Consider the following 13,067-nt stretch of genomic DNA (forward strand, 5'->3'; position numbering starts at 1 on the left):
ACTTTCAGAATGGAGTATCATAGGTATATTCTATGATGGTCTGTCTGAACTATCTAAGATGTCATTGGATAGCTCTGCTGGAGGATCTCTTCATCTGAAGAAGACGCCTGCAGAAGCTCAGGAACTCATTGAAATGGTTGCAAATAACCAATTCATGTACACTTCTAAGAGGAATCCTGTGAATAATAGAACAACTCAGAAGAAAGGAGTTCTTGAGATTGATATTCTGAATGCCATATTGGCTCAGAATAAAATATTGACCCAACAAGTCAATATGATTTCTCAGAGTCTGTCTGGAATGCAAGCAGCAACAGGCAGTACTAAGGAAGCTTCCTCTGAAGAAGAAGCTTATGATCCTAAGAACCCAGCAATAGAAGAGGTGAATTACATGGGAGAACCCTATGGAAACACCTATAATCTTTCATGGAGAAATCATCCAAATCTCTCATGGAAGGATCAACAGAGACCTCAACAAGGTTTCAACAACAATAATGGTGGAAGAAGCAGGTTTAGCAATAGCAAGCCTTTTCTATCACCTTCTCAGCAACAGACAGAGAATTCTAAGCAAAGCCACTCTGACTTAGCAACCATTGTCTCTGATCTAATCAAAACCACTCAAAGTTTCATGACTGAAACAAGGTCCTCCATTAGAAATTGGAGGCACAAGTGGGTCAGCTGAGTAAGAAAATTATTGAACTCCCTCCTAGTACTCTCCCAAGCAATACAGAAGAGAATCCAAAGAGAGAGTGCAAGGTCATAAACATGTCTCACATGGCCGAACCTGGAAAGGAGGAAGAGGCAGTGATCTCCACTGAGGAAGACCTCAATGGACGTCCACTGACCTCCATGGAGTTCCCTAATGAGGAACCATGGGAATCTGAGGCTCACACTGAGACCATAGAGATTCCATTGAATTTACTTCTGCCATTCATGAGCTCTGATGAGTATTCTTCCTCTGAAGAGGATGAAGATGTTACTGAAGAGCAAGTTGCTAAGTACCTTGGAGCAATCATGAAGCTAAATGCCAAGTTGTTTGGTAATAAGACTTGGGAGGATAAACCTCCATTGCTCATCAAAGAACTCGATGACTTGACTAGGCAGAGATTACCTCTGAAGAGACAAGATCTTGGAAAATTCTCAATCCCTTGTACCACAGGCACCATGACCTTTGAGAAGGCTCTGTGTGACCTAGGGTCAAGCATAAACCTCATGCCTCTCTCTGTAATAGAGAAGCTAGGGATTATTGAGGTACAAGATGCAAGAATCTCACTGGAGATGGCAGACAATTCAAAGAAATAGGCTTATGGACTTGTAGAGGATGTCTTGGTAAAGGTTGAAGGCCACTACATCACTGCTGACTTCATAATCCTAGAGACTGGAAAGTGTATGGATGAATCCATCATCCTTGACAGACCCTTCCTAGCCACAGCAAAAGCTATGATTGAAGTTGACAGAGGAGAATTGATCATTCAAGTGAATGAAGACTCCCTGGTGTTTAAAGCTCAAGGATATCCCTCTGTCACCATGGAGAGGAAGCATGAAGAGCTTCTCTCAATACAGAGTCAAACAGAGCCCCCACAGTCAAACTCTAAGTTTGGTGTTGGAAGGCCACAACCAAACTTTAAGTTTGGTGTTGAACCTCCACATTCAAACTCTAAGTTTGGTGTTGGGAGGTTCTAATATTGCTCTGAACATCTGTGAGGCTCCATGAGAGCCACTGTCAAGCTATTGACATTAAAGAAGCGCTTGTTGGGAGGCAACCCAATTTTTACTTATCTATGTTAAATTTCTATTTTCTTTTTATTTTATGTTTTCTATAGGTTGATGATCATGTGAAGTGATGAGCGGATAATTTATACGCTTTTTGGCATTGTTTTTAGTATGTTTTTAGTAGAATCTAGTTACTTTTAGGGATGTTTTTATTAGTTTTTATGTTAAATTCACATTTCTGAACTTTACTATGAGTTTGTGTGTTTTTCTGTGATTTCAGGTATTTTCTGGATGAAATTGAGGGACTTGAGCAAAAATCAGATTCAGAGGTTGAAGAAGGACTGCTGATGCTGTTGGATTCTGACCTCCCTGCACTCAAAGTAGATTTTCTGGAGCTACAGAACTCAAAATGGCGCGCTTCCAATTGCGTTGGAAAGTAGACATCCAGGGCTTTCCAGAAATATATAATAGTTCATACTTTGCTTGAGGATAGATGACGTAAATTGGCGTTCAACGCCAGCTCTCTGCCCAATTCTGGAGTTCAGCGCCAGAAATGGATCAAGAACCAGAGTTGAACGCCAGAAATGGATCAAAACCTGGCGTTCAACTCCACAAATGGCCTCTGCACGTGGAAAGTTAAAGCTCAGCCCAAGCACACACCAAGTGGGTCCCGGAAGTGGATTTATGCATCAAATACTTACTCTTGTAAACCCTAGTGACTAGTTTATTATAAATAGAACTTTTTATCATTGTATTCACAGTCTTGGTTACTCCGGTTCCCCTCTGGGGCCGAGACCAATGAACTCCATTATCACTTATGTATTTTCAACGGTAGAGTTTCTGCACTTCATAGATTAAGGTGTAGAGCTCTGCTGTTCCTCAAGGATTAATGCAAAGTACTACTGTTTCTATTCAATTCATCTTATTTCGCTTCTAAGATATTCATTCGCATTTCAACCTGAATGTGATGAACATGACAATCATCATCATTCCCTATGAACGCGTGCCTGACAACCACTTCCGTTCTACATTAGATTGAATGAGTATCTCTTAGATCTCTTAATCAGAATCTTCGTGGTATAAGCTAGAATGATGGCGGCATTCAAGAGAATCCGGAAAGTCTAAACCTTGTCTGTGGTATTCCGAGTAGGATTCAATGATTGAATGACTGTGACGAGCTTCAAACTCGTGATTGCTGGGCGTAGTGACAGAACGCAAAAGGATAGTAAATCCTATTCCAGCATGATCGAGAACCGACAGATGAATAGCCGTGCCGTGACAGGGTGCATTGACCATTTTCACTGAGAGGATAGGATGTAAACCATTGACAAGGGTGATGCCTCCAGACGATTAGCCGTGCCGTGACAGGGCATTTGGATCATTTTCCCGAGAGAAGACCGAAAGTAGCCATTGACAATGGTGATGCATTACATAAAGCCAGCCATGGAAAGGAGTAAGACTGATTGGATGAAGATAGCAGGAAAGCAGAGGTTAAGAAGAACGAAAGCATCTCTATTCACTTATCTGAAATTCTCACCAGTGATTTACATAAGTATTTCTATCCCTATTTTATTAATTATTTTTGAAAACTCCATTATTATTTTATATCCGCCTGACTGAGATTTACAAGGTGACCATAGCTTGCTTCATACCAACAATCTCCGTGGGATTCGACCCTTACTCACGTAAGGTATTACTTGGACGACCCAGTGCACTTGCTGGTTAGTTGTGCGAAGTTGTGAACCATGGTATTGGCATCATATTTTTGGCGCCATTACCAGGGAAAGAAAGAGCGATGAATTTTACATAATCAAAGTGTAATCACAATTTCTGCGCACCAAGTTTTTGGCGCCGTTGCCGGGGATTGTTCGAGTTTGGACAACTGACGGTTCATCTTGTTGCTCAGATTAGGTAATTTTCTTTTTGTTTTCTTTTCAAAAATTTTTCAAAAATCTTTCAAAATTTTCTCCTTTGTTTTCAAAAAAAAAATTTTGTTTTCGAAAATATATTTTTCTTCAGAATTTTTAAGAATGAATTCTAGTGTTTCATGAAGCATGTGAAGCCTGACTGGCTGTAAAGCCATGTCTAAATTCATTTGGACTGAGGCTTCCAATTTGTTATCAAGAGCAAGCTAGTTGGTGCTAATCCACCTACTGCTGATTCATGATCTACCTGTTACATGCTAAAGCTTGGCTGGCTATTAAGCCATGCCTGACCCTTTGATTGGAGCTTTAGATTAAGAACATAAGATTCCTGGAATTCATATTAAAAATTTTGGAATCCTTATTTTTCTTTTTCAAAGAATTTTCGAAAAAATACAAAAAAATTCATAAAATCATAAAAAAATCAAAAATATATTTTTTGTGTTCTTGTTTGAGTCCTGAGTCATGTTATAAGTTTGGTGTCAATTGCATGTGCATCTTGCATTTTTTTCGAAAATTCATGCATTCATAGTGTTCTTCATGATCTTCAAGTTGTTCTTGGTAAGTCTTCTTGTTTGATCTTTGCATTTGCATGTTTTGTGTATTTTCTTGTTTTTCATATGCATTCTTGAATTCCTAGTGCCTAAGCATCAAAGAATTCTAAGTTTGGTGTCTTGCATGTTTTCCTTGCATTAAAAATTTTCAAAAATATGTTCTTGATGTTCATCATGATCTTCATAGTGTTCTTGGTGTTCATCTTGACATTCATAGCATTCTTGCATGCATTCATTGTTTTGATTCATAACTTTCATGCATTGCATCATTTTTCTTGTTTTTTTTCTCTCTTCATTAAAAATTCAAAAATAAAAAAAATTATCTTTCCCTTTTTCTCTCTCAAAATTTCGAAAATTAGATTTGACTTTTTCAAAAATTTTTAAAAAAATCTAGTTGTTTTCATGAGTCAAATCAAATTTTCAGTTTAAAAATCTCATCTTTTTCAAAATCTTTTTCAAAAATCAAATCTTTTTCAAAATTCTTAGTTATTTTCGAAAATTCCAAAAATATTTTTCAAAAATATTTTTCTTATTTTTATATCAAATTTTCGAAAATAACATAATCAATTAATGTTTTGATTCAAAAATTTCAAGTTTGTTACTAGCTTGTTAAGAAAGATTCAAACTTGAAGTTATAGAATCATATCTTGTGATTTCTTGTGAATCAAGTCATTAATTGTGATTTTAAAAATCAAATCTTTTTCAAAAAAACTAATTTCTATCATATCTTTTCAAAAATATCTTCTTATCTTACCTTTTTCAAAAAAAAAATTGATTTCAAAATATCTTCTCTAACTTCCTAACTCCTTATCTTTTTAAAATTTGTTTCAACTAACTAACTAACTTTTTGTTTGTTTCTTATCTTTTTCAAAACTACCTAACTAACTCTCTCTCTCTCTCTCTCTAATTTTCGAAAATATCTCCCTCTTTTTCAAAATTTCTTTTTAATTAACTAATTATTTTAATTTTGGATTTTAATTTTTGAAAATTACTAACCTTTTTCAAAAACCATTTTCGAAAATCACTAACCCTTTTTCAAAAATCATTTTCGAAAATTTCCCTTCTCTCTCATCTCCTTCTATTTATTTATTCTTCTACTCACACAGGGACCTCTATACTGTGGTAAAAAGGATCCCTATTATTATTATTTTTCTGTGCCCTCTTCTTTGTCATATGAGCAGGAGCAAGGACAAGAACATTCTTGTTGAAGCAGATCCAGAACCTGAAAGGACTCTGAAGAGAAAATTAAGAGAAGCTAAATTACAACTATCCAGCAAGCACCTGTCAGGAATTTTTGAACAAGAAGAGGAGATGGTAGCCGAAAATAATAATAATGCAAGGAGGATGCTTGGTGACTTTACTGCACCTAATTCCAATTTACATGGAAGAAGCATCTCCATTCCTGCCGTTGGAGCAAACAATTTTGAGCTGAAACCTCAGCTAGTTTCTCTGATGCAGCAGAACTGCAAGTTTCATGGACTTCCATCTGAAGATCCTTTTCAGTTCTTAACTGAATTCTTGCAGATCTGTGATACTGTTAAGACTAATAGAGTAGATCCTGAAGTCTACAGGCTTATGCTTTTCCCATTTGCTGTAAGAGACAGAGCTAGAATATGGTTGGACTCTCAACCTAAAGATAGCCTGAACTCTTGGGATAAGCTGGTCACGGCTTTCTTAGCCAAGTTCTTTCCTCCTCAAAAGCTGAGCAAGCTTAGAGTGGATGTTCAAACCTTCAAACAAAAAGATGGTGAATCCCTCTATGAAGCTTGGGAAAGATACAAGCAGCTGACCAAAAAGTGTCCTTCTGACATGCTTTCAGAATGGACCATCCTGGATATATTCTATGATGGTTTATCTGAGCTATCAAAGATGTCATTGGATACTTCTGCAGGTGGATCCATTCACCTAAAGAAAACGCCTGCAGAAGCTCAAGAACTCATTGACATGGTTGCTAATAACCAGTTCATGTACACTTCTGAGAGGAATCCTATGAGTAATGGGACGCCTATGAAAAATGGAGTTCTTGAAGTTGATACTCTGAATGCCATATTGGCTCAGAACAAAATATTGACTCAGCAAGTCAATATGATTTCTCAGAGTCTGAATGGAATGCAAGCCGCATCCAACAGTACGCAAGAAGCTTCTTATACAGAAGAAGCTTATGATCCTGAGAACCCTGCAATAGCAGAGGTGAATTACTTAGGTGAACCTTATGGAAACACCTATAATCCATCATGGAGAAATCATCCAAATCTCTCATGGAAGGATCAAAGGCCTCAACAAGGCTTTAATAATGGTGGAAGAAACAGGTTTAACAATAATAAACCTTTTCCATCATCCACTCAGCAACAGATAGATAACTCTGAACAAAATACTTCTAATTTAGCAAACTTAGTCTCTGATCTATCTAAGGCCACTGTAAGTTTCATGAATGAAACAAGATCTTCCATTAGAAATCTGGAAACACAAGTGGGCCAGCTGAGTAAAAGGATCACTGAAATCCCTCATAGTACTCTCCCAAGCAATACAGAAGAGAATCCAAAAGGAGAGTGCAAGGCCATTGACATAAGCACCATGGCCGAACCTGTAAGGGAAGGAGAGGACGTGAATCTCAAGGAGGAAGACCTCTTGGGACGTCCAGTGGTCAATAAGGAGCTTCCCTCTGAGGAACCAAAGGACTCTGAGGCTCATCTAGAGACCATAGAGATTCCATTGAACCTCCTTATGCCATTCATGAGCTCTGATGAGTATTCCTCTTCTGAAGAGAATGAGGATGTTACTGAAGAGCAAACTGCCAAGTTTCTTGGTGCAATCATGAAGCTGAATGCCAAATTATTTGGCATTGATACTTGGGAAGATGAACCTCCCTTGTTCATCAATGAACTAAGTGATCTGGATCAACTGACATTGCCTCAGAAGAGACAGGATCCTGGAAAGTTCATAATACCTTGTACTATAGGCACCATGATCTTTAAGGCTCTGTGTGACCTTGGTTCAGGGATAAACCTCATGCCCCTCTCTGTAATAGAGAAACTGGGAATCTATGGGGTACAAGCTGCTAAAATCTCATTAGAGATGGCAGACAATTCAAGAAAACAGGCTTATAGACTAGAGGACATGTTAGTAAAGGTTGAAGGCCTTTACGTCCCTGCTGATTTCATAGTCCTGGATACTGGAAAGGAAGAGGATGAATCCATCATCCTAGGAAGACCTTTCCTAGCCACAGCAAGAGCTGTGATTGATGTGGACAGAGGAGAATTAATCCTTCAATTGAATGAGGACAACCTTGTGTTTACAACTCAAGGATCTCTCTCTGCATCCATGGAGAGGAAGCAGAAGAAGCTTCTCTCAAAGAAGAGTCAAACAAAGCCCCCACAGTCAAACTCTAAGTTTGGTGTTGGGGAGTTTCAACAATGCTCTGAACATCTGTGAGGCTCCATGAGAGCCCACTGTCAAGCTATTGACATTAAAGAAGCGCTTGTTGGGAGGCAACCCAATTTTTATTTATCTAACTATATTTTTCTTAGTTATATGTCTTTATAGGTTCATGATCATGTGGAGTCACAAAATAAATAAAAAAATTAAAAACGGAATCAAAAACAGCAGAAGAAAAATCACACCCTGGAGGAGCATCTGTCTGGCGTTCAACGCCAGAACAGAGCATGGTTCTGGCGCTGAACGCCCAAAATGGGCAGTGTTTGGGCGCTGAACGCCCAGAACAGGCATGGTTCTGGCGTTCAACGCCAGAAATTGCCAACAAATGGGCGTTGAACGCCCAAAATGGGCACCAACCTGGCGCTGAACGCCCAGAGTTGTGTGCAAAGGCATTTTACATGCCTAATGTAGTGCAAGGTTGTAAATTCTTAAACACCTCAGGATCTGTGGACCCCACAGGATCATCTCAGGATCTGTGGACCCCACAGGATCCCCACCTACCTCCACTCACTTCTTCTCACCCCTCTTTCACACAATCCCATAAACACTCTTCCCCAAAACCCTTCACCAATCACCTCAATTCCTCTTCCCCATCACCTCTTCACCACTCACATCCATCCACTCTTCCCCATAAACCTACCTCATAAACTCCACCTACCTTCAAAATTCAAAATCAATTTCCCACCCAAACCCACCCTATATGGCCGAAACTTAACCCCCCTCCCTCCCCTATATAAAGCCCTCCATTCTTCTTCATTTTCACACACCACAACCCTCTCTTCCCCTTCTTGGCCGAATACACTCTCCCTCTTCTCCTCCATATTATCTTCTTCTTCATCTATTCTTTCTTCTATTGCTCGAGGGCGAGCAAAATTCTAAGTTTGGTGTGGTAAAAGCATAAGCTTTTTGTTTTTTCATTACCATTGATGGCACCTAAGACCAGAGAATCCTCTAGAAAGGGGAAAGGAAAGACAAAAGCTTCCACCTCCGAGTCATGGGAGATGGAAAGGTTCATCTCCAAAGCCCATCAAGACCACTTCTATGATGTTGTGGCCAAAAAGAAGGTGATCCCTGAGGTCCCTTTCAAACTCAAAAGAAATGAGTATCCAGAGATCCGACATGAAATTCAAAGAAGAGGTTGGGAAGTTCTAATAAATCCCATCCAACAAGTCGGCATCCTAATGGTTCAAGAGTTCTATGCCAATGCATGGATCACCAAGAACCATGATCAAAGTAAGAACCCGGATCCAAAGAACTATGTTACAATGGTTCGGGGGAAATACTTAGATTTTAGTCTGGAGAATGTGAGGTTGGCGTTCAACTTGCCAAACATGGAAGAGAACGCACACCCCTACACAAGGAGAGTCAACTTTGACCAAAGGTTGGACCAAGTCCTTATGGACATATGTGTAGAAGGAGCTCAATGGAAAATTGACTCAAAAGGCAAACCAGTTCAACTAAGAAGACTGGACCTTAAGCCTGTAGCTAGAGGATGGTTGGAGTTCATCCAATGCTCAATCATTCCCACTAGCAACCGGTCTGAAGTTACTATAGACCGGGCCATCATGATCCATAGCATCATGATTGGAGAAGAGGTGGAAGTTCATGAGATTATACCTCAAGAACTCTACAAGGTGGCTGACAAGTCCTCCACTATGGCAAGGTTAGCCTTTCCTCACCTCATTTGCCACCTATGCAATTCGGCTGGGATTGACATAGAGGGAGATATCCTCATTAAAGAGGACAAGCCCATCACTAAGAAAAAGATGGAGCAAGCAAGAGAGCCCATTCATGGAGCTCAAGAGGCGTATGAAGCTCATCACCATGAGATCCCAGAGATGCCTCAAATGCATTTTCCTCCACAAAACTATTGGGAGCAAATCAACACCTCCCTAGGAGAATTAAGTTCCAACATGGGACAATTAAGGATGGAACATCAAGAGCACTCCATCATCCTTCATGAAATAAGAGAAGATCAAAAGCAATGAGGGAAGAGCAACAAAGACAAGGAAGAGACATAGAAGAGCTCAAGGACATCATTGGTTCCTCAAGAAGGAAACGCCACCATCACTAAGGTGGATTCATTCCTTGTTCTTATTTTCTCTGTTTTTCGTTTTCTATGTTATGTGCTTATCTATGTTTGTGTCTTCATTACATGATCATTAGTAGTTAGTAACTATGTCTTAAAGTTATGAATGTCCTATGAATCCATCGCCTCTCTTAAATGAAAAAAGTTTTAATTCAAAAGAACAAGAAGTACATGAGTTCTGAATTTATCCTTGAACTTAGCTTAATTATATTGATGTGGTGACAATGCTTCTTGTTTTCTGAATGTATGCTTGAACAGTGCATATGTCTTTTGAAGTTGTTGTTTAAGAATGTTAAATATGTTGGCTCTTGAAAGAATAATGACTAGGAGACATGTTATTTGATAATCTGAAAAATCATAAAAATGATTCTTGAAGTAAGAAAAAGCAGCAAAGAACAAAGCTTGCAGAAAAAAAAATAGGCGAAAAAAAATATAGAAAGAAAAAAAAAAGAAAAAGCAAGCAGAAAAAGCCAAAAGCTCTTAAAACCAAGAGGCAAGAGCAAAAAGCCAATAACCCTTAAAACCAAAAGGCAAGGGCAAATAAAAAGGATCCCAAGGCTTTGAGCATCAGTGGATAGGAGGGCCTAAAGGAATAAAATCCTGGTCTAAGCGGCTAAACCAAGCTGTCCCTAACCATGTGCTTGTGGCGTGTAGGTGTCAAGTGAAAACTTGAGACTGAGCGGTTAAAGTCAAGGTCCAAAGCAAAAAAAGAGTGTGCTTAAGAACCCTGGACACCTCTAATTAGGGACTTTAGCAAAGCTGAGTCACAATCTGAAAAGGTTCACCCAATTATGTGTCTGTGGCATTTATGTATCCGGTGGTAATACTGGAAAACAAAGTGCTTAGGGCCACGGCCAAGACTCATAAAATAGCTGTGTTCAAGAATCATCATACTGAACTAGGAGAATCAATAACACTATCTGAACTCTGAGTTCCTATAGATGCCAATCATTCTGAACCTCAATGGATAAAGTGAGATGCCAAAACTATTCAAGAGGCAAAAAGCTATAAGTCCCGCTCATCTGATTAGAGCTATGTTTCATTGATAGTTTGGAATTTATAGTATATTCTCTTCTTTTTATCCTATTTGATTTTTAGTTGCTTGGGGACAAGCAACAATTTAAGTTTGGTGTTGTGATGAGCGGATAATTTATACGCTTTTTGGCATTGTTTTTAGTATGTTTTTAGTAGAATCTAGTTACTTTTAGGGATGTTTTCATTAGTTTTTCTGTTAAATTCACATTTCTGGACTTTACTATGAGTTTGTGTGTTTTTCTGTGATTTCAGGTATTTTCTGGCTGAAATTGAGGGACTTGAGCAAAAATCAGATTCAGAGGTTGAAGAAGGACTACTGATGCTGTTGGATTCTGACCTCCCTGCACTCAAAGTAGATTTTCTGGAGCTACAGAACTCGAAATGGCGCGCTTCCAATTGCGTTGGAAAGTAGACATCCAGGGCTTTCCAAAACTATATAATAGTCTATACTTTGCTCTAGGATAGACAACGTAAACTGGCGTTCAACGCCAGCTCTCTGCCCAATTCTGGAGTTCAGCGCCAGAAATGGATCAAGAACCAGAGTTGAACGCCAGAAATGGATCAAAACCTGGCGTTCAACTCCACAAATGGCCTTTGCACGTGGAAAGTTAAAGCTCAGCCCAAGCACACACCAAGTGGGCCCCGGAAGTGGATTTATGCATCAAATACTTACTCTTGTAAACCCTAGTGACTAGTTTATTATAAATAGAACTTTTTATCATTGTATTCACAGTCTTGGTTACTCCGGTTCCCCTCTGGGGCCGAGACCAATGAACTCCATTATCACTTATATATTTTCAACGGTAGAGTTTCTGCACTCCATAGATTAAGGTGTAGAGCTCTGCTGTTCCTCAAGGATTAATGCAAAGTACTACTGTTTCTATTCAATTCATCTTATTTCGCTTCTAAGATATTCATTCGCATTTCAACCTGAATGTGATGAACGTGACAATCATCATCATTCCCTATGAACGCGTGCCTGATAACCACTTCCGTTCTACATTAGATTGAATGAGTATCTCTTAGATCTCTTAATCAGAATCTTCGTGGTATAAGCTAGAATGATGGCGACATTCAAGAGAATCTGGAAAGTCTAAACCTTGTCTGTGGTATTCCGAGTAGGATTCAATAATTGAATGACTGTGACGAGCTTCAAACTCGCGATTGCTGGGCGTAGTGACAGAACGCAAAAGGATAGTAAATCCTATTCCAGCATGATCGAGAACCGACAGATGAATAGCCGTGCCGTGACAGGGTGCGTTGACCATTTTCACTGAGAGGATAGGATGTAAACCATTGACAAGGGTGATGCCTCCAGACGATTAGCCGTGCCGTGACAGGGCATTTGGATCATTTTCTCGAGAGAAGACCGAAAGTAGCCATTGACAATGGTGATGCATTACATAAAGCCAGCCATGGAAAGGAGTACTACTGATTGGATGAAGATAGCAGGAAAGCAGAGGTTCAGAGGAACGAACGCATCTCTATTCACTTATCTGAAATTCTCACCAGTGATTTACATAAGTATTTCTATCCCTATTTTATTAATTATTTTCGAAAACCCCATTATTATTTTATATCCGCCTGACTGAGATTTACAAGGTGACCATAGCTTGCTTCATACCAACAATCTCTGTGGGATTCGACCCTTACTCACGTAAGGTATTACTTGGACGACCCAGTGCACTTGCTGGTTAGTTGTGCAAAGTTGTGAACCATGGTATTGGCATCATATTTTTGGCGCCATTACCAGGGAAAGAAAGAGCGATGAATTTTACATAATCAAAGTGTAATCACAATTTCTGCGCACCATGAAGTCACAAAAACAATTGAAAAAGCAAAAACAGAATTAAAAATAGAACACCCTGGAGGAGAAACTTACTGGCGTTTAAACGCCAATAAGGGTAGCAGAATGGGCGTTAAACGCCCAGGCTGGCACCATTCTGGGCGTTTAACGCCAGAAATGGGCAAGAAGCTGGCGTTAAACGCCAGAAATGGGCAACAGCCTGGCGTTTAACGCCAAGATTGGCAGCAAGGGGGCATTTTGCACAACACATGGTGTAGGGATGAGAAATCCTTGACACCTCAGGATCTGTGGACCCCACAAGATCCCCACCTCTCTCTCTTCTTCACCCATTCACCAATCACCTCAATACCTATTCCCCAAAAATCCCTCACCTATCAAATCCCACTATTCTCTTCACCACTCACATCCATCTTTCATAAAACCCCACCTACCTCACCATTCAAATTCAAACCACTTTCCCACCGAAACCCACCCATAATGCCGAAACATACCTCCCCTCTCCACTCCTATATAAA

The 13,067-nt window shown here is 39.5% G+C and overlaps 1 non-coding gene across 1 annotated transcript; it reads right to left on the bottom strand.

Moving 5' to 3' along the window:
• Window positions 1–5,893: 5,893 nt before the first annotated feature.
• On the bottom strand, window positions 5,894–6,001 carry LOC112731048 (small nucleolar RNA R71). Its single transcript, XR_003166843.1, has one exon. It is a non-coding gene; the product is annotated as a small nucleolar RNA R71 (small nucleolar RNA).
• Window positions 6,002–13,067: the final 7,066 nt, after the last annotated feature.

The sequence above is a fragment of the Arachis hypogaea genome, chromosome 12, assembly GCF_003086295.3.
Source record: "Arachis hypogaea cultivar Tifrunner chromosome 12, arahy.Tifrunner.gnm2.J5K5, whole genome shotgun sequence".
Classification (NCBI taxonomy): Eukaryota; Viridiplantae; Streptophyta; class Magnoliopsida; order Fabales; family Fabaceae; genus Arachis; species Arachis hypogaea.